The sequence below is a fragment of the Helianthus annuus genome, chromosome 8 (genome assembly GCF_002127325.2).
Source record: "Helianthus annuus cultivar XRQ/B chromosome 8, HanXRQr2.0-SUNRISE, whole genome shotgun sequence".
NCBI lineage: Eukaryota > Viridiplantae > Streptophyta > Magnoliopsida > Asterales > Asteraceae > Helianthus > Helianthus annuus.
The window spans coordinates 17,205,729-17,228,567 of record NC_035440.2 but is presented as its reverse complement, the minus strand read 5'-3'; positions in this window follow the sequence as shown (position 1 = coordinate 17,228,567).

The window sequence follows — 22,839 nt, the reverse complement described above, 5'->3', positions numbered from 1 at the left end:
GTATAAAATAGTTTATTCTTGCAAAAACCCCGTTTTTGGAACAAATCACTCTTTACAACTTCCGACAATTTTTATAAAAATTGTTATTTTGTCGGATCTTTCATTTCACAAGTGTTTTTATACTTGTAGTTTATAGAAATCATCTTTTATTAACATGTTATCCACTTTTGGCAAAACATGATTTTCTCGACACCCGGTTCTACGAATATACCACTTGTACATGCGTAGATCGGCTCGTTTTAAACACTATTTTTCATGTTAAAACACTTTTACACAAGTTCATGTTTCCCGTGTGGTGGAGTTTCACCTTTTAACCCTTGTACACAAGAAACAAGCTTATGTTAAGATACGTGATCCTAACAAAGTCGGGTTAAACGATGATAAGAGCCACCACATCGTAGATCGGGCCATAATAACCAACATATTCAAATACTACGACATTTACACGCGTTATGACCTTTTATCCAGCGATTTTCACATTTTAGTAGACTTTAATGATTCAAGAAGTGGGTTACCGACTTTTAACCGTCAAAAATTCTTTTAACCACTTTAGATACGATTAAAAACGAGTTTTAAACAATATACCTCTAGCTCGAGGCTAGGGAAGAATCTAGTCGAAAACGGTGTGGATAAAAGCAACTGCGCGAGGTCCTTTAGCTTCCGTTTGCTCCGGGCTTTGTTGTACGTGATCCCCGACACTAGAGTATGCTTGGAATGTAGAGACTTGATCCGAAAAATGGATGGATGGTTGGGTGTGATCTCGGCCGAGAGGGAGAGACAAGAGAGAGTGTGAGTGTGAGGGTCTTGAGTGTGTGTTTATGTGTGTGAGAGAGTGCTCCATTTATAGAGATTTCCAAGCGTTATCGACCATCGGATCTTGAGGCTTCTAGATATCCACGAAAAGAATTAAATAATCAAAGGGATGTACCATCCAGTTCCATCCCAATGGAACCGGCCCAAGGGGGGTGGGGTCGCCCGGTTGGGTCTTGATTGTTCAGTTATAGTTCAGTTAAGTTAAAGTCGGTTACTTTAAGGTCTAACCCCGTTAGTTGTTTAATGTGTTATATTGCGGGTGTTAGGGTAATCAGGGACCCTAACTGGCTCAGAAAAATACCAATAATAATCCTGGCAATATTTTTATGTTCCGGGTATTGTCCGGTTGTTCGGTCGGATAGGAATCCGTTAAAGTGCTTAAGGTATCCTTTAAGCGTCGTAAGTAATATTTTAGCGACACAATTTATTCAGCAAAGTGTCAGGAATAATTCCTTGTATTTTGGCACTTTATTAATTAGCTAGAAGCTAGTGTGTAAATAAAAGTGCTGTGTTTCGTGCTTAAAGTATGTTTTAGGCACATCCAATCTCTGTATATTATTCCTAGAGACGCAATTATACAACCCTTGTATCTCTACACACACTATGGGTGTAGTAGAATAATTCTGGCTCTTACAGGCCTTTAGAGGCAGTGTTTGCCTGATGCTGGTTATATCAGCATGTTCACTGTGTATCCGTTTAGTGCTACTGTGCTTCTTGTGCATCAAGTTTGTCACTAGAGTTCAGTAAATAAATAATGTAGTGACAGGAAAAATCAAAGTATGATGCAGACATGTACATGTATCAACAATCAAGTAGCAGTTTATCAGAAATCTCAGTTAAGCGCAGTAATTAGGCAACAGTTAATAGCTAATTAAGTCGTACGGATACCTGGTTTTGTGAGGGTTGTCACAACGAATCTGGACAATCTTGTCTGTTGTTTCCAGGACTAAGTCGGGACCTGACAACTGAGCTTCTCCTACTTCTGCCCAACAAATAGGCGTTCTGCATTTTCTACCATATAATGCCTCAAAAGGTGCAGCTTGAATGCTGGTATGATAGCTATTATTGTAGGAGAACTCAGCCAATGGCAGATGCTTATGCCAACTACCACCTAAATCAATCACACATGCACGCAGCATGTCTTCCAGAGTTTGAATGGTACGCTCACTCTGCCCGTCCGTCTGAGGATGGTAAGCCGTACTGAAGTTTAAGCGCGTGCCCAGAGACTGTTGGAAACTATTCCAAAAGTGTGACGTGTATCTGGTATCTCTATCAGAGATAATGGCCCCAGGTACTCCATGCAGAGTCACAATCTTATCAACGTACAATTGGGCCAACATGTCAGAACTGTAAGTCTCCTTAATGGGTAGGAAATGTTCTGACTTAGTCAGTCTATCTACTATCACCCATATAGTATCATTTCCTTTCTGCGTCTTTGGCAACTTGGTGATGAAATCTATCATCACCATTTCCCATTTCCAAGTGGGAATTTCAGGCTGTTGTAGCAAACCTGACGGATTTTGATGTAACAGCTCTCACTAAAATTAATACTCAGTATGATAATTATCCAATAAGGAAACCCTAAGTGAGACACCCAAGTGATTCTGCATAAACCCTAAAATTTTCAGAACAATCGGAATCAGGATCAGGGCCCCTAAAACTCAGGGGGGTATTCCCTACTTGCCAATTATCCTCTTAACTCGTTGTCAAAATCAAAATTTTTGAATTCATCAACTCAGCAGGCCTAGTCCCACGCATGGCAACCCTATGACCCTTAGGTGTCCCTTACGGACCGTAAGGGAATAGTCTTACGGTTCGTAAGCATGTCAATTTTCGTGTATAAATAGCAGACAGTGGGACTGGAATTGGGGCGAATAAACGACGTAAAAACTCGTGCTACACACTGAGTTACGTTCTGTTTACTATCAAAATCACTAATTAGTATAGCAGGATGCTGCCACGATGCCGGGTATTAACTCGATCGCTGTTCAATTCTTTTCTTTCCGTCAGCTTTTATTTTTGTAAATAATAGCTCGGGATTTTACCCTCTAAATCCCTAAACTCTGCCCATTATTAGGGTAATAACTCTAATCACTGGTACGATACTTTATCTGATCGATTGAGACTATCCGATGGATGTTTAAGTGCTGCTTAAACTCGGGTTATACTTTGTCATTCGTCGTGATTCCGACAGGATGTTTGAGTGTTCCCCGAACTCGGGTTATACTCTATCATTCGTTGCGAATCCGCTGGATGTTTAAGTATCGCACTTTGTCATTCGTTGTGATGATTTCTATCTCGTGATTATCGTTAAAGTTGAACTGAGTTAATACACTAATACGAGTTCCATTGTGTCTAGAAATTAGAACCCATAATCAGGAAACTGCTAGAATACTTAATAACTAAGTAAACTTAAATAAACTTAGCAGTTAAGTTAACTGAGTAGATTAATTAATCTATTAATCAAGTTAAGTGTGATTAATTAATTAATTAAGTGGGATTAATTAAGCTAAACTAGATTAATTAAGCTAAGAACGATTAATTAAGTTAAGCAGGATTAATTAAGCTAAGCAAGATCAATTAAGTTAAGCAAGATTAATTAAGCTAAGTAAGATCTACTAATCACCTAAATAGAAATATATATAAATATAAAGTAGATAATATCAAAGGAAGGTGCTAGGAAGGTGTAAGAGGATAGATATATGTGGATAGGAAGCTTCCTAGAAGATGTATAGCTAACTTCCTAGAAAAGCTGTAGGAAACTTCCTAGAACTTTCTTACTTCTTACCTATAAATAGGAAGCTTAGGAATTCATTTTCCTTTGCTCATTCCTTCTATTCTTCTCTCTATACGTTGGTGTTCTAACCAATAATCACCAAAGCGATGTTCTGTCCGATTGATTCAGGAACCAACTAACGAATGCCAAAGTGTTGTACTTTGTGAATTTCGGTAAACGGAATCCAAAGTGTTATACTTTGTGAGTTCGTTAAATGGATACCAAAGTACTATACTTTGTGAGTTCGTTAAATGGATACCAAAGTACTATACTTTGTGAGTTCGTTAAATGGATGCCAAAGTACTATACTTTGTGAATTCTGTTAAGGTTCGAATCTCGTGACTACCGTTAAGGTTTGATTTGGGTTTTACACAAATACGTATTCCATTCTGTTAAACTATATGTTTAACTACCCGGATACTCCCAACTACACACTTACAATCAAACAAACTATTACTTCATCGGAAGATTTAGAACAATAAAGTATACGCTTAAATTATCAGAAGGAATAGTATCCAGAAGCTTGTTAAATCAATACTGCATGCTTATAATGTGAGTCATTCTCTTTTTATCAACTGTTTTACAATACTCCAAATTATTTTCCAAAGTTATAATTACAGGGATTAAGTCTTTGTAATCACCAAATTACAGTCGGTATGTGGGGTATTGTGCACATTACTAGTGTTATCAGTTTAGGTGAGCGTACCTAATTCATGAAACATCACTTTTAGGTGAACGGACCTAATAGTGATTGACGTCACTTGTGGGTGAACGGACCCAACACTGATATGACCACAGTCACCGAAACGAGTCGAGTGACAAATACTGTGGGTAGTTGGTTGATATCAGAAACATTGTAATCGCTCTTAATACTGTGAATTATAACAAATATGATTTTATGCAAACTGAATGAACTCACTCAGTATTTCCCCGCTGACAAAACCTTTTTAAAACGTGTTTCAGGTAATTACAATAGATTGGAGTAAGGATTGGATCCGGCACTGAAAGGACTTCAAGAAGTGGCTTATTTTAAATCAACTTAAGAAATATTGTTTTTGGGTTTATCCCGTATTAAAAGCTACCTTTGTAAAACGTGGAATTTATTCCATCTATTTAAATAAAATCCGGTGTTTCTAAACTCTGATATTTTTCCTAACTCACGGTCCTGATGAAATTCCCGCTGCAATGTTTTTAAAAATAATCACCGGTACCACTGGACTGCTCGCGGCACCCGATTCCGTCCAGGGTGGGTCGGGGGTCGTGACATTTGATGTTCAGCTTTGACTTGCGCACACGTCAAACATTTAGCTACATAGGCAGCTATAGACTTCTTCAAGCCAATCCACCAATAGTTTGCCTTTAAATCCTGGTACATCTTATCGGCTCCAGGATGAACGGAATATTTGGAACTGTGGGCTTCCTGAAGGATGACGTCCCGAAGTCCTCCATAAACAGGAACCCATATTCTTCCATTTAATCTTAGGATTCCGTCCTTGTCATAGGATAACTGTTCTTCGGTTACTCCTAGCTTTTCATTAGGATAGTTAGCTTCCAACACAGCTTCCTTCTGTGCAGCTAACAACCTTTCATTCAAACCGTTCTTGATCTCAATGCTCTTGGCATTGATTCTTATCGGCTTTACCATTTCCTTTCTGCTCAAGGCATCTGCGACTACGTTGGCCTTGCCTGGATGGTATCTTATCTCACAATCATAATCATTCAAAGTTTCCATCCAACGTCGCTGCTTCATATTTAAATCTTTCTGATTGAACAGATGCTGAAGGCTTTTGTGATCAGAATAGATCACACACTTGGTTCCATACAAGTAATGTCTCCATAGCTTTAGTGCGAATACAACGGCATCCAGCTCTAAATCATGGGTGGTGTAATTCTTTTCATGCACTTTTAACTGGCGTGATGCGTAGGCAATGACTTTGCATTTCTGCATAAGCACACATCCCATACTGGTGTGTGATGCATCACAATAAACCACAAACTCATCAATTCCTTCAGGTAACGTCAACACTGGAGCGTTACTTAGCTTCTGCTTCAAAATATCAAATGACTCTTGCTGCTTAGGCCCCCAATTGAACTTGCTATTCTTGCGAGTCGCAAAGTCAGGGGTGCTGCAATTCTTGAGAAGTTTTCAATAAATCTCCTGTAATATCCTGCCAATCCTAGGGAACTGCGAATCTCCGTAGGCGTCTTCGGCTCCTGCCAATTCATGACAGCTTCAACCTTAGCGGGATCTACTTGGATACCACGCTCGCTTACAACATGTCCAAGAAATTGGACTTCACGTAGCCAAAATTCACACTTTGAAAATTTAGCATAGAGCTTTTCATGATGAAGCAGTTTCAGAATGCAACGGAGATGCTTCTCGTGATCAGCTTGGTTCTTCGAGTAGATGAGGATGTCATCGATGAAGACGATGACAAATTTATCTAGATAAGGCTTGCAGACGCGATTCATGAGATCCATGAATGCGGCAGGTGCATTAGGGAGCCCAAAAGGCATCACCAGGAACTCGTAATGACCATACGGAGTCCGAAATGCAGTCGTGTGTACATCTTCATCTTTAACCTTCAATTGATGACAGCCTGACTTCAAATCAATCTTAGAAAAGTAGCTTGCTCCTTGCAATTGATGGAACAGATTGTCAATCCTGGGCAAAGGATACCTATTCTTGATAGTGACCTTATTAAGCTCACGGTAATCGATGCATAAACACATCGATCCATCCTTCTTCTTGACAAACAAGATTGGTGCTCCCCATGGAGATGAGCTAGGTCTAATGAAACCTTTGGCTAGCAAATCATCTAATTGCGTCCTCAATTCCTTCATCTCTGTTGGTGCCAACCTATAAGGTGCTCTTGCAATAGGCGCTGCTCCTGGAATGATGTCGATTCTAAACTCTACTTGTCTATCTGGTGGCAAACCAGGTAGTTCTTCAGGAAAAACTTCAGGGTATTCAGAAATGAATGGGATATCTTCAATCTTTGGTTTCTACTCATCAATGGTCACTTGTGCCATGTAAATGACACAACCCTTCTTTAAGCATTTAGATGCTTAGAGCATAGACACCTGCTCGGGTAACCCGTACTGGGTGTCTCCTTGAATGGTAAGTGGCTCACCAGACGGAGTCTTGATCACCACTTGCTTCTTGTTGCATACTATCTGGGCTCGGTTATGCGATAACCAATCCATGCCTATCACTACATCGAAACCAGCTAACTTAAACGGAAGGAGGGACAAGGGAAAAGAGTGGTTCATAATGGATATGAAGCATCCATCTAACACGATTGAAGCGGTTTCTATGGTTCCATCAGCTAATTCCACCTCATACTTCACTCTTAGGGTTTTAACAAGCATTTTCAATAATTCACAAAACTTATTATCTACGAATGACTTATTAGCTCCTGAATCAAACAATACTCTTGCGTAGATATCATTAATAAGAAAAGTACATGTTATGACATTGTCGTCCTGGACAGCTTTCTTTGCATCCAAGCGAAAGACCCTCGCATTGGTCTTCTTTCCTTCCTCAGCCTTCTTTGCAAATTTTGGGCAATTTGTCTTAATATGCCCTTTTTCATTGCAACTGTAGCACGTTGCATCTTTGATCTTCTTACAATCTAGGGTCTTGTGCTCCGAAGACTTGCAAATCCCACATACCTTTGGCTGAGATTGGGATTTTGACTCAAACCTGCACCTCCCAAAATGGTGCTTCTTACAAACCTTACACTTGGGATCTTATCTCCAGACTGATGCCCATCCTTTCTAGATTCAGACCCTTTCTTATGGTCATGGTTTCCTCTGTGCTTCTTGCCTGAGCGTCGCGAGTTGTCATCATCGCGCTTTCTCTTCTCAGCATCCGTGTGCCTCAGCGATCTCTGTCGGACTGCGTCTAATGTGAGGGACAGGGATATATCAGCTACAGACCTGAATGTAGTTGCCGAGAGGCCTTCACACTTGCTTTTATCTCTGGGGCTAATCCCCCAATGAATCGAGGTATTCTTTTAGGTTCCGGGGTCACCAGATAAGGAACCAACCTTGACATGGTATTAAAGCTCGTGAGGTATGCTTGGCAATCCAGGTTTTTCATAACCAACGACAGAAAATCAGACTCGATCTTTTCCACCTCATGCTGAGGACAGTAGTTCTCTTTGATCAGTGCCACGAATTGTTCCCAAGACATGTTGTACAGTGGAATTTTCCCTGTAGCATGGATCAAAGACCTCCACCATGCTAATGCCTCGCCCTTGAATGACTGAGATACGAACTTCACGATACCTCTTTCAGCACACCCACTAATATCTACCACCGTGTCCATCTCATCCAACCAAGTCATGCAATCCACAACCCCTTTCTCCCAAGTGAAATCTCGGGGCTTGCATGAAACAAAGTATTTATATGTGCAACCCTTGGCACGGGTGCATTATCGAACACTATCTTCTTGGAGGGAACACTGTTCTCGTTTGAAGAATGTCGATCATCATCTTTCTTAGGTTTAGGTTGGACAGAGGGTGGTTTGCTGTGAGCTTCAGAATGAGTCTTAGGCTTGGAATGCGGTGTAGATAGGGTCCTACTTCGAGTCCCACTGGACTCACTGTTTTGCCGATCCAAAGCCCTTGTAACAGCATTATCAACTAGTGCTTGCAGCTCTGCACCAGTTAGCTGTATCCTGGCATTATTGTGGTTTTCCACCGGATGACTATTCACTTCATCCGACCCAGCCATGTAGCTTCAATTGCTACATATAGAAATAATGGGCAAGGTTTTATTTAAAGGTTTATACAATATCCTATGATTTATTAACCATGGTTTTAATAGCCATTTTTGGTTAATTTGCTAATTATTTATATGTTCAGGACCTTTATCATAATCCTATATTTTAATTAAATAATAGCACGAAAGGGCATAGTCATATAGACAATTTTTAATTTATAAACCAGGACTTTTACGTAGTCGAGGTATTATGGCTTTAATCAAAGTTTATTACCTTATTCTAGACAGGGAGTTATAAGCTACTACTGTCTTTAGTCCATAAGGACATTGGTTATAGCCCGAAGGCACTTCATCCTTAAGGGATGGTATATAATTAAAGGAATTTAAATAACCCAATTAAGGGATCACCAATGTGATTTTATCGCATCACAGTTTGTCATAAAGGTTAACATTCTTTCAGATGTTAACAAGAATTGAAATCTTTTGTGTAGGTTCTACCATCTTGGCCATGTCTGCAATGACATATAGGCTAGGTTTTACCTCTAAGATTCTTTTAATAATTAACGCAGAATGGTCCTAAATTAAGATGTTAATATGGATCTGAATCTAATTATAGAACTACAATCTTGGCCCTGTTTTATGATGACATATGGCTAGGTCTTGTCCTTTTTAGATTTTACCATCTTATTATAATGCTAGATCTTTTAATTATTTTCATTTATTTTGTGTTTCATGCACATAATTAATAATAAATATGAAAATTTAAATTAAAACATCTCATAATTAATTTCAACAAGTACAACTTTTGCCCTAAACGGCACTTCTACAAAAAGACATGCCCACGCAGGGGCGAAACAAACAACAAACCCACGCAGGGGTTAAGAAAAGACATGCCCACGCAGGGGTAGAGTACAATAAGACAAGCCTACGTAGAGGCTGAGTACAGAAACAAAAAGTCCACGCAAGGACCTGATTACAACTAAATAAAATAAATAACAAAAGGTCTTCAATGACCCCTTCTCTTGGACTTCCCTTTGATCAGGTCTGACAAACCCTTGAAGAAGCCTCGAGTGTTACTGCGCTCCGTTTGAATTTCCCGTTCACATCGTTCCAATCTTTCAAGGACCTCTTGCTGGCGCTCCTGCGGAATCAGTTGCGGCTGCGGCGGCTGATACAAAGGTTGAGGGGGTGGCGGACGCTGGTACCCATAAGTTGGGTAACCAGTGGTCCAAAGACCACCATAGGGTCCCTCTGGGTGACGAGCATTATAGTCCCATGCCTCCTGGTATGGGTCCACATTGGCATAGTCGTAATGGGTATGAGCCGGCTGCTCAAAAGGGTTATACGCCGCTGAACCGGCGTAGGCATGGATTGGGTTGTCAAAACCCAATGGTGGCGCCATAGGCGCAGAGTTGATTTCTGGGATGGGGTTTGATGGCCCTCCCATTTGCGGTTCTTCTTCTTGGAGTGGCGGATAGTGGCTGCCACTCGAGGGCTGAGGAGTGCTGATGCGGACTCCTCCTCGCACGGACATTCGTGCGTTTGACCTTCTCCGCCTCGACGGCTTCGGAGGCGGTTGCTGTTACACTGGTGGTGGTGGTGGTGGCGGAGTAACTGCCACAAATCGGGGATCCTCGGAAGGTTCCTGTTGTTGTTGCTGCAATGTTATGAAAGATGGCGGATGGTTGTTGGGCTCGTTCTCGGATTGGGGCCCAAAAGAATTTAGATAAGAAGGTGAGGAACTTAGGGAGACTGACCGCCTCCTGGGTTCGACGTAAACCCTCCATGGCTCCTGAGGGCTAGTGCTCATTGTGATCGAAGGTATTCGCCGGTGAGAAGGCCCGGCTTCATGATCGTTGCCCGTAACTGGGCCCTTACCTCTTCCTCTCCAAAACCTTGGTGGCATTTTTAGACCTGCAAACATAATTATAGATAACCACAAGAATATGTAAAAATTTAAAAGACAAAACAAAAATAAAAAATAAAAAATAAAACAAAAACAGAATTTGTCCTATGTTCTTTGTCTAGAGTCGGAACTCGAGGAATGTGCAATTTTGTGCACTGAGATTAAACACAAAAGGCTAGTGTCTAATTCACTCAGTGTTGGCTCTGATACCAACCTGTCACACCCCTATTTTCCACGTGTCACCGGCGGGCCCGGTGGGGAGTATCGTGACGTAGTTGATATCATCATAGTCCAACAACACAAATTATAAATGCACAACGGAAGCAAAAGATAGATTTATTTCAACCAAATAAAATTGTTATATTTAAGTATCACAATGTAGTTGAAACAGATCCACAGGCGGATCAAAATAAAGAGGAAATATAGTTCAACAGAATTTGACATCTAAGTTTGCGAGACTTCTAGTTGATGCTAGGAGAGGCCAGCCTATTACGCGTAGTACCTGCACTTAATCTTTTTTTTGGGAAAATACGTCAGTTTACACTGGTAAATACAATTTAACTGACTCATTTTGAAAAGGTTTGAAAATTGATTTGAATGCACATGGCACAAAAGATTTTTATAACTTGGGATAATTATTTGAATATAATACTTGTAAAGAATTACATGTTTATTTTGCGTCCAGTAGCCCGGTTCATGCCGGGTTAAAGATTAATAGACACACCACATAGTATAGTCCCGCGGCGGGAAACCAGCGGTTATACCTTGATAATGAAAATGCACTGACGGGTGTACGCCTACACCCGTGTGCTAAGGTCGTGGCCATTCTTTGAATGATGCCAAGTATATCCTGGACATAGTCATTAAACTCCCAAAGGCATTTACACAAACAAAACAAATTTTTAAACGGGTCATCTTGATAATACTTAACCACTAATCTATTAAGGTCAAATGCCCGACCAAGCGGTATTTTATATACCTTACCCCAAGTCCGTATAAGGGAAAATAAGTAAAAAGTATTTACCTGAGCAAGTACAAATCACAATAAGCAAGTGCAAATATCTTTTACTAGATCTCCTATTCTGGAACGAAGGTTTATAATAACCTATTAGAATCCTAACGGGTCTTTAATTTAGCCTAAGCTTAGACCGGTTAGTTTTAAAGAATGAATACGGTTTAATCGCATTGAAGGCGAAGTCCGGATTAGAATGTGGTTTTGACCCGACAAGCTTGCATGCTTGTTTAATATGGATAACATAATCACATTCTGGATTTTGAGATAATAATGATACGGTTTGACCCGTTTCGGCTAAAATGTGTAAACTAGTTACATGAGCCGATCCGAACGCGGAGAGTGCGTAACGAGTAACCATATGAATCATATACAAGTTTCCTAAGTTAATATGCACTAAATATGTTGGGATATCAATAAGATATCTCCTATTATGCCAAAGTGATTTCTAACTCAAACTATGCCCCGAAAGGGCATTTTAGTCATTTTAAGGGGTACAAAGAGTTTAATTTGAAATCTGAGTTACAGGTCTGATTTATTTAGTTAATATGTCTAATTTATTAAGTTATAACAGTAGGGTATCATATATATGTGAATTTTATTAATTATAACCATCCTATGCACCGAAGTGGCATTTTCGATTAAACGGGTCAGAACTGAAAGTCAAAGCGGAAGTCAAACTATGCGACTTTCGGTTCCAAACCGAGCCTAAACTGAAAATTGTCGAGTTGAACATGTTTAGACATGTTCTTATATTAATTACCAAGTTATATTAGTGATAAAACAGGTTACATAAATCCTACATTGCTAATTATGTATTAATTTTGGAATTAAGCGTTCTGTTGACTTTTTAAAGTAAGCTTTGACTCGACAATTTACATAGTTAGAGTGGGAATCTGAAAATACCCTTTTAAGGGTTTATTACCCACATAATTACCTACTTATAGGTATTTTTAATTCGAGATTTGACTGAGCAATTATTGTTTAATCTCGAAGTCAAACCTTAATTACGACGGTTTGACTTTTAGCTAATTATCTAAGCTAATCTTAATTAAGAATGATTAGGAACACTTAAAATGATCCTAAATTGACTATGGACTTAAGAGATACTTGATTGCTATCCAGAGAAGCTCCAGAGATGCTTGAAGTAGAGTGTGAATAAGCAAGTCCCAAAGCTCACAACTCATTCTTCTTATATAGTGCACCAAATGTCACAAGATCTTGCCAAGGAAGTCTACACTTGTTGTGAGATGATCCCAGGTGCCCCTATGTGGCTATATACTGCCTATCAAGCCCCTGATTTCGAAAACCATGTTAATAAGGCGGTGCAACAGGCTGAACAGGCGGCTGTCCAAAATCTGCTGCCAGCGATAGCCTTACGGACCGTAAGCAAAACTCCTTGCAGTCCGTATCCATCTCTTACGGACCGTAAGCTTAGGTGGTTGCGGTCCGTAACCGACCTTGGTCTGATGCGCCCAGATACGATGCTTGCAGACCGTAAGCTTAAAGCTGTACGGTCCGTAACCGATGGTCTGAAGACAAAAATTTTGCAAACTTCCAAAGTTTGACCATGCAATTGTGTAGTGACGAATTCTTATGCATGCTCTGCAGTAGGGGACCATGTGGGCAAGGTTTTGCATGCCTAGCATGAAATTTCACATTTTGGATCCTTGTGGTAAGCTCGAAATAACGGGGTTTCCAAGAATTCATCTTGGATTCTCTTGAGGGTTGGACATGAATAATATTTCAAGTGTAGTTTTTTTAAATCCAGAATTTATTTACCGAAGGTAACAATTCATAGAATCCAATTTTTCCATATAAAAATGGAGTTTTATTTATTTAGAAACAACCGGCTAATATATCAGATGTTTATCAAAATGATTTAAGGATCTTGGGATTCATAACTTGGGTCGCTCAGAGGTAATTTAATAACATGTCGCCCCTTTTGAATCCTACCATACATCTTTATTTGATCCGGGTTCCTGACACGTTTGTCTTACATGACACGTGTCTTTATTTTATTGGACATGAATTTTCGAGGTGTTACACACGTTTGTTATAGGTGAGAATTATATGCTGAAAAAGGGAAAACAAGGAGGTACTTATTGATGCTTAAATCGTTTATTTTGGTGATTTTTGTTTTTAACGTGTTTCTTTCACCCCATTTAACGAATGCAGTGTCTTTCAATCGTAGGTTGGGTTGCATGCAACAGAGCTACCGGTATTGGGTTAGGGATGTTATACAATATGGTTGATACGACATATAAATTCAATCGAAGGTTTGAAATACGGAGCAGCGTTTCAGGCTATCTACACAAGTTAAAGCCCCTACCCAGGCACGACAAAGTGGTATGACCTTTTTTTCTGTTTAAGTTCGTCAACTTCAGAACTATATGTGTAGTTTGTCCACTCCACATTGCTACAGTGAAAATGCTATTACTTTTGCTTTTGACTATTAGTCAATTGTAAAGTATCTAGTTCTGTGTTTTCCTTTTGGTGGTGAAATTAAGTTTATGGCTGTGAAGTATTATATTATTAATCATCAATCGAACCTTTAGTTCCGACAACCTTTGAACTTTAAGTTATCCATGTTTGTAATTTTGTAGACAAGTAATTGACTTGCAAAGTGTATGACAAAGTGATACATGTTGGGAATTCTATCCGTGCTTGTGGAGTTAAAGCTGCAAGTGTCCTTAAGTAAATATGAGTTAACTTTTTGAAAAGGTACCCGATATTGGTCCAATTTCTATTTCAAGCAAACATTTTTTGACAGACTACCATCATAGCTTTTTTTAAAGGACCAAGATTTGGCTTACAACTTAATGTATTTTGACCCGTTTAAAAGGTTTTGGCATAGAAGCTGAGTTGTCAATAACATTTTCACTATGTTCGCATTGGGAGTGAATTGATGTGATCCTGAAAAAGGGTTGTTTTAGCTAATTGCCTTAAATCCTGCACTCGGATATTCTAAATAAGATTGGTGATTTTAGGGAAGAAAGTAAGGTATTACATATATTATCATTTTTAAAATTGGTTCTAATGCTCATAAATTGTGGAACAATAAGTGTTAAGTGCAAACTTGAACCATCATATCTTGAATACTCAATTTGACCTATTATATGACTAGAGCATATTGCGCCCTCTATCTAAACTTCTATGTATATAGCTTTCTCATAGATGATATTTGATACAATAGCTTCTTTTTATCGTGCATTAGCTGGCTGTTTTCTTTGTTTTTTAATCGTCTCCGTAGTCTATATTTATACAGACTCTTAAGGGTTAAGGAAACAATCAGTGTTCAACCCTTTTTACTTTCCTTCCCATCTAATGAAGCCTTTGTACCTGAGGTGCAACTAATCTACATAGAAGAATCTCTCCTCATGGCGCCATGCATAAAATTACCAGGTTAAATTCTTGAATATTACGACAGCTTTGGTGGTTACTTGGTGACCATATTTACTAGTTAATCTTCATTTATTCTGGATATTAATCAGTAGTGACAACTCTGCAGGTTATTAGAGAAAGCTTTAATGAACCAAAGTAGCCTCAGAAATTAGGGGTGTGGAGACCTGTGTGCAGGGTAGCCAATCCTATGGATATTGTCCTTTAACATGGTGTACAAACGTTAAGAGTGTTATTTTTCGGGTTGAGTAATGGGTCAAAACAGTTAAATATTTGGTTGATTTCAAAACATACCAGATTTCGGATACATTTTACATATTTTCTTTTGTTAAAAAACTGTAATTTAACAATAGTGATTAGGTATGTTTTAAACTTTTTTTTGCACAAAAATATGTTTTAGGCAATGTTTTCGGCCCATTTGACCCATCTCTTGAAATTGACATGCATTTTAAGACCACTTGAGGAACAAGAATATCTAATTTGACCCATTTTCTTTTTACCTGATTTTTTATTTGACCCGTCAACATGTTTGATGAAATTGACAGATTCATGAAAGTCCCAGACGAGTGGGCTCCACCTTATACACCAGGGGTACGTATTTGAATTTAGTGTAATTTGATTTTTTAATTTTCTTCATTAAAATACCCCTTCTAAGGAACTTCTTTTGTTACTGAATTGTAGTTCTTTAATGTTTGATTTTACTAAGCATGTTTGTTTACACTTGAAAAATGGATTGTTGAAGTTGAATTCGTAACGGTTTTCTTTTTAGCCATACAATATATTGTTTTAACCTTCATTATCAATTATGATGTATGCAACTCTGCATGTTGTTAGTACCCATACTGAAGTTTAGTTAAAACTAAAAGCGAATATCGTAAATAGCTAGCTGAAGGAATTTTCGGAATTCAACACAGTGCCTTATACATGCACCGCGCTTTGGTAATTTTCGTAATTTATTACACTTTTTTTACTTTCAGTTGTCTATTTGAATTATTTGATTACTAGAAGATTACAAGCTTTAATGGCTCTTTTGAGTTTTATTGTTTTGTTTACTATTTTATGTTTTATATGGGGTGTAGCTAGACCTTATAAAGTTGAGATCATTGTTAAGGTTAGCTAAATTCACTTTAAATTTGTTTAAATTGTAATATAAGACTATGGGGTGTGGAGGGGCTTGGGTTGGGGGCATTGCTCGACATATGGCGAGGGTGGGATCCACAACCTAATACTCAAAAACTAGGGGTGTGGTGGGGCGTCGCCTAACTAGGCCTGGCGAGCCATCCGGGTCGCGTTTGAAGCTGAAATTCAAATTCTAGGTCATATTCGGCATCGAAATATAGTGAAACTTTTTGGGCATTGTTCTAATAAAAGTGTGAAGCTATTGCTTTACAATCACATTCCAAATGGGAATTTAGAGCAGTTGTTGCAAAGTAATCAGAATTCGGATTGAGAAACATCGCGGTTGGATCCGCACAAGGGCTCCCTTATCTTCATCAAGATTGTGTGCCTGCAATTCTTCATAGAGTGTTAAGTGCAATAATATTCTTCTCGACTGTAAATATGAGACTTATTTGGTTGATCTCGGGCTCGCGAAGCTAATGAATTTTGCCAATTATCAGCATGCCATGTTACGGGTCGCTGGATCATATGGATACATCGCTCCAGGCAAGTATTTTTTTGTTGTTATCGTTGAACCACGAGCTAATTATCATTCTAGCCAGTGGATTTAGTCTGTTGTTTATAACCGATCAAAATTCTTCAAATCATTAACATTGTTTTCAGCCCGTTTGAAACAGGTGAAACCCATTAGTTTTGTGTGTTACCGGTAACCAATCCTATGGATACTGTCCTTTAACATGGTGTACAAACGTCAAGAGTGTTATTTTTCGGGTTGAGTAATGGGTCAAAACAGTTAAATCTTTGGTTGATATCAAAACATACCAGATTTCGGATACATTTTACATATCTTCTTTTGTTAAAAAAACTATAATATCACAATAGTGATTAGGTATGTCTTAAACTTTTTTTTTGCACAAAAATATGTTTTGGGCAATGTTTTCGGCCCATTTGACCCGTTTTCTTTTTACCAGATTTTTTATTTGACCCGTCTCTTAAAATTGACTTGCATTTTAAGACCACTTGAGGAACAAGAATATCTAATATGATTAACTTAATCCTAAATATTTATATTATAAGAATATTTTTGTTAATCACTTTAAAAAGGTAGATTCATGTATGGATTTATTTATTTTTTCTATATTTTTTTTTTTTGCAGAATACGGTTACACAATGAACATAACAGAAAAGAGTGACGTCTATATTTACGGAGTGGTGTTACTAGAGATCTTAAGTGGACGCAGTGCGGTCGAGAATCGGCTCAGAGAGGGTTCACATATAGTCGAGTGGGTCAAAAAGAAAATGGGCAGTTTTGAGCCCGCGGTCACCATACTAGACGCCAAGTTGCAAGGGATGCCGGATCAAATGGTCCAAGAAATGCTACAAACGCTTGGGATCGCGATGTTTTGTGTGAATTCTTCACCCGCGGAGAGACCGACAATGAAAGAAGTGCTTGCATTGTTGATGGAAGTTTAGAGTTCAATTCAGAATGGGGGAAAACTTCACAACCTTTAATAAAGCAATCATCTACTAATAGCTATTTAATGTCAGCGATATTAATCAAGAAATTTTCTTATACCAAACCGTGAAATCGATAACTGGTATGAGTATTTTACCGGTACGGAACCAAAACGTCAAAATGGGTATCGAATCGGTACCGAAAATAATTCGGTACAGGAAATGCTCATCCCTAATGACCATTGTGGTTTTTTTATAGTGTTTTGTTTTTAAAAATGATTTGTCATATTTATGTGTTGTTTTGTTTGCCTCTTGAAAATTGTCAGATTATAAGCTCTATTATAATCCCTTAAAATCCAGTCTCAAGTGACGTATTTATGGCCAGGACTACCCATAAGATCAAGACACTCTCCATCATGGAGTGTGGTGTATACCTCTTTGTTCCGAACTACCAGGTAAATTTGGTTCTAAGCTTATTTATATACAATTTAGTTTCTGTAAAACATGCGTTAAATAAGAAAAAAATTGCATGTTTTGACCCGTTTACTTTTATAAATGTATTAAATAGAAATCAAAGAAGATAAAAAGACACGACAGTATGAACGCTTCACTAAGAAGGCTATTAAATTAATTATGCTTGCACAAGAGGAATCGCAAAGGCTTGGCAATGTTTTGAACTCTCTCCCCAATACAAAGACTATTAATTTTTTGGGCTAAATAGTTTCATTAACTTTGGGCTAAGATTTTTGTTCCTTTGGTTTTGGACTTTTGACTACAAGTTTTTATCATTTTTGGTAAACAAATTTGATGATTTTGAGTACATATTTATTTAAAAAAACAGTTTTATATGTGTTTAAAAACTGACAATTATAAAAACCAATAATTCTAATATTTATTCATAAAAAAATAATTCAAATATTCATTCGACAAACTAACAATCAATCAAAAACAAAATATGTGGGATATTTGTCGTGCAATGATGGGAACTGAGTGTTAAGTTGTTTTGTTGGAGTTCAAACTGTTCACTGGAGTTGTTAGACTCAAGGTTTGAGTGAAGATGCAATAAAGTTATGCTTTTTGGCTGCTCAACAAATTCATTATTTAATAAAAACGGGCACTCTTAGTCATTTGCAGATGGTGGGATTCAATTTCCATGTTGAAGTGAGTTGTCCTATTTTGACCACTACAATTAATGTCCTCTATGCACTTATAAATAAAACGAGTCCGAGTAATCATGATATAGAGCAAGAAGATCCAAGACACATGGATAAGACAAACGTGGCCTATAAAGAAAATCTTGGACTTGTGATTTTTTTTTCGTATTTCCCTTTTTAGTTCATTGTAATTAATATTTACCTAAGTAATGGAAGGTTTTTTTTCATTTAAAAGTCTATGTGAACACTGTTTAATAATATAATTACTTTGAGACTACCCGTGTAATACACGGGTTCTTAAGCTATATATTCATAACATTTAGAAAGAGAGAATAATTCTTGTGATATCTGTAATACACAGATAAAACAACTAATGTGGTGTATAAAGAGATTTTCAACGAATTGTGATATCTGCATATTGATGGTTAATAAAAAGTTTTTACATGATCCGTTTCAAGACGTGTATATATTCATAATATTACAACGATGATGAAGCGATATTATCTTTAATCAGCCCGTGTAATACACGGGTCCTAAGGCTAGTTTACTAATATATCGTAGCTAGCTGGTCACAAATTTTGTGACCGTTTATTTTCGGTCTCAAATTCGTGAAAAACATAAAACTACATGATAAAAATACTAATTTGCCACCATTCTTAGTGGTAGCAACAACAAATTTTAAGTTTTAACTGAGCAAAAGCAAAATTTTGAAAACAAAAAGTACTTTTTTAGCCTTTCCACCTTATCATTAGGGTTTTAAGTCAAGTGATATGAAGAACTCCCACTATAGCTCGTTCATCACACTTCATCTGTAGATAGAATCCCTGGCTCCACCGAAAGCTCCAACGATTTCCCAGCAAGGTATGTTTATAATTATGCGCTGTTTTTTGTTGTTGTTGTGGGTTTTAATTAGAGATTTTTTTTCTTTTGAATCATTGACGTATCATGAATTTCGGGGGTTTTACTTTTTTTTTGTAAGGTTAATTTCATTAAAACAACCGGCCGGCCACACCAAAAAAGCGCGAGACCGAACCAAAACTAAAACATATACAACGGGTTACAACACCACTCACTCCATACAATATTTCTAAGCTTAGATCTATTCTTCACCCAAAGAAAACCCAACGATTTCACCTCCCCGAAAATCTCTACCGCGTTACCTCTGCCATTAGAAAAGAATTTTTCGTTCCTAGCTTTCCAAATACACCAACAAGCAACCATAACCAACCCCCCGCACTATAGCTTTAGCTTCCCTATCCACCCCGATGCCGCTATGAATCGAGAGCAGATCCCTGAACGAGAAGGCAAAGATCAAGGGGATCTTGACCCATTCACTTAGTCTACTCCAAACCTTCGCGGTAATGCCGCAAGCTGTAAACAGATGGTCAACAGATTCACACGGATCACCACAAAGGATGCAGTTTTCCGATTATCTTTACTTGTGTGCTACATTATCTTTAATAATGATGGGGATTTGAAAATTTTATTTGTTGAATTGATGATTCACTGATTCATATGCGTCCCTTTGTCTTTTTAGGCCTATGAGTCTATGACTCAGTTGACCATTATACCTTGAAGTTTCTAAAAGGTCTGGTCTATTCGTACACGCCCTTGGTCTATTTAAACATCCTAAAGCACCCTGCTATGGCCAAAGTGGGGCGCTTTGGTGTAAAGTCAACAGACAAGGTCTGACAGGTTCAGTCCTTGTCTGTTGACTTTACATCAAAGCTCCCCGCTTTGGCCTAAGCTCGACGCTTTGATTTTTTTTTTCCAAAACGCCCCGCTTTGGTTTTTTTTTTTTTTTTTTTACATTTTGGGCGTACTTTTGACTGGTGACTGGTCTACGTTTAAGTTCAAATTTTACATTTTTGGTCCAAATTTTACAATATTTAATTTGTTTATGCACATATATCTAAAGGTGAAGTCCCATCTCAATATTTAATTTGTTGAGGCATCTCACTGTCGTGTACAACCCTTTCCAACTCTTTGACTAGTACCATCCGTGTTATAGTATACATTTAGCAGTTCTTGTGGGCTCCACAATGCCACTTGCCACAATGAAATATAGTATACCTTAGGGTGTAGGGAGTGGTTACACACTTGAAAGTGATAAACTTCAAAATTAACCAATGAGAGTGTGCCACGTCATTCAGTCATAAGTGTTTAAACTATGTTGAAAAGGGTTGGCAATGGTTAGACACTTGGTGAAGTGGTAAACTTTAAAAAAAAAAAGGTGTGATTGGTTAAAGATGGCATAGACCCCAATACCGACGGAGCTTAAATGAGTTCTTGTTAACATTTTTTGAAAAACAAAATTCATCTATAATGCCGACACGAAAAATTAATATGTTTGAAATATAACTGCTAGCTATATTTGACTAATATAGTAAGATGATAGCTAGATAGTAGAGGTGAGGGTCCATGAATGACACTACAAGAAATTTTGTCTGACAAGTCGACTTTTTTCGACGGCCTATCCCGACAACATCGTCAGGAAAATATTTTGTCGATGCTGAAGCTACTCTACCTTTTTAATCACATCTCTTAATTTAATAAGTTAAAATATTTTGTTAGGTTAAACTCTTTTGACCAACTTAGATTTGATTTATGTATTAGATCCCAACATTATTTAGTGAAATCTTCTAGTTTATATAATGGTTAAGTGCTTTTAGTGGCGAAGCTTGAGATTTCTAACTGGGGGGCGGAAGTCACCGTACCTAAAATTTCTATAAAACTAGGGGTCGGAAACGTATATACCCAAAAATTTCTATACGAAATACATACTCTCCACTACTGAACGAAAAGTTAAATGTGTTTAATAATAATGACGTTAATTCTTTTACAATCCAAAAGTACGTTTGTGTTTGTTCAATATATGCGTTACATCACGTTAAAAACCGAATGTCACCGACACGACCCAATCAGATTCAATACGCACTTGTACGACCCAAAATGACAATATACATCATAATACTACAATTAATGAAAAAATACGTCATATACATGTACGGTAGGCGGCTGATACACATAAAACTACTCATAGGAGTACTTGTGCTTTCAAATCAAAACGATACGATATAATGGAATACGACATCACACGTAACCGATTTGATCCGGAACTTGCAGTATAGTCCATATATATTAAAAAATGATGTATAATGGAAAAAGCGTAAAATTTAGACTATTATCGACGCGTTTGTGAATTAAAAACAATTTTAAAAAATTTAAAAAAGACCCTAAGCGTTGCGCTTTGACCTAAGAGGGGCGCTTTGCCACAAAATGTAAAAAAAAAAAAAAAAAAAAAAAAAAAAAAAAAAACCAAAGCGCCCCACTTAGGCCATAGCGGGGCGCTTTGATGTAAAGCAACAGACAAGGTCTGACCGGTTCAGACTTTGTCTGTTGACTTTACACCAAAGCGCCCCTCTTTGGCCATAGCGGAGCGCTTTGGGGTGTGAAAATAATTTTGGCCGTGTGTGAATAGCATGACCCTTCTAAAATTTCCAGTATTTGCATTTTTTTTATTAAAAGAAAGTCTGAAATAAATGTAATAATTTATAGGAGTGGTATAAGGCTGGATAGTGTTAATTTAGGTTCGGGTGAATTGGGTCGGGTTTAATTAGAAATCGGGCTAGGCTGGATTTTTGGTTCTGTGTTCAAGAGGATGTTGACCTTCTCTATGTTCCAGTTTTCACAACAGTTGGTCTCTTCTTGTCGGGAATAAAATACTTAAGGCGCTATATATGTGCAAGTACTTTTTTCATATTGGTTTTAGAGTGCATACCAATGTTTACTTGTTCTTAAGCTTCTAATGAACTTGTAACATACTAGCATTTAAAGATTATTTACTGTTGCATTGGTATGTATCTAATATATGGTTACAAAAAGCATTAAGAATTACAGTATTCACAAGCAAGTTTTATGAGGATGATATAACATAGATGTGACAATTTTAATTCATTTATTTGTGCATTAAGTTAATTTGGGTTATTTTTTTTTTTTAATCTTAAACAGGTCAACCAAACCTAACCCACCCCTTGTGACCCATACTTTTTAATAACATATTTGAACCGGATGTTTTTTGACCCGTTACCCGATCCCTGAAACAAATAAAAGACAGTATAGCTAATGCCATCTGACTTGTTCCTCCTTACAGGAAGATAAAAAAAATCTAGATGCTAAGATGATTTATTATAGACTAAAAATTAGTTTTGTAAATCTTTTTATTCGGCTTAATATCTTTAAATTCTTGCTCAAGTCTTGATTGCAACTTGACATCACCATCTTCTAGCTTTGCAGGTTACATGAATACAAAAGAATCATATGTATAATTAAATAAAACAACCTCTACATAATAAACAGAAAGGGAAAATAATACTTCGTCCATTAATTTCATGGTCATATGACAAGTTCGGGTATTACAGTGTAAACATTTGAGATTTAGCAGCTCCCTCTAACTTAACTAACACTTGGTTTG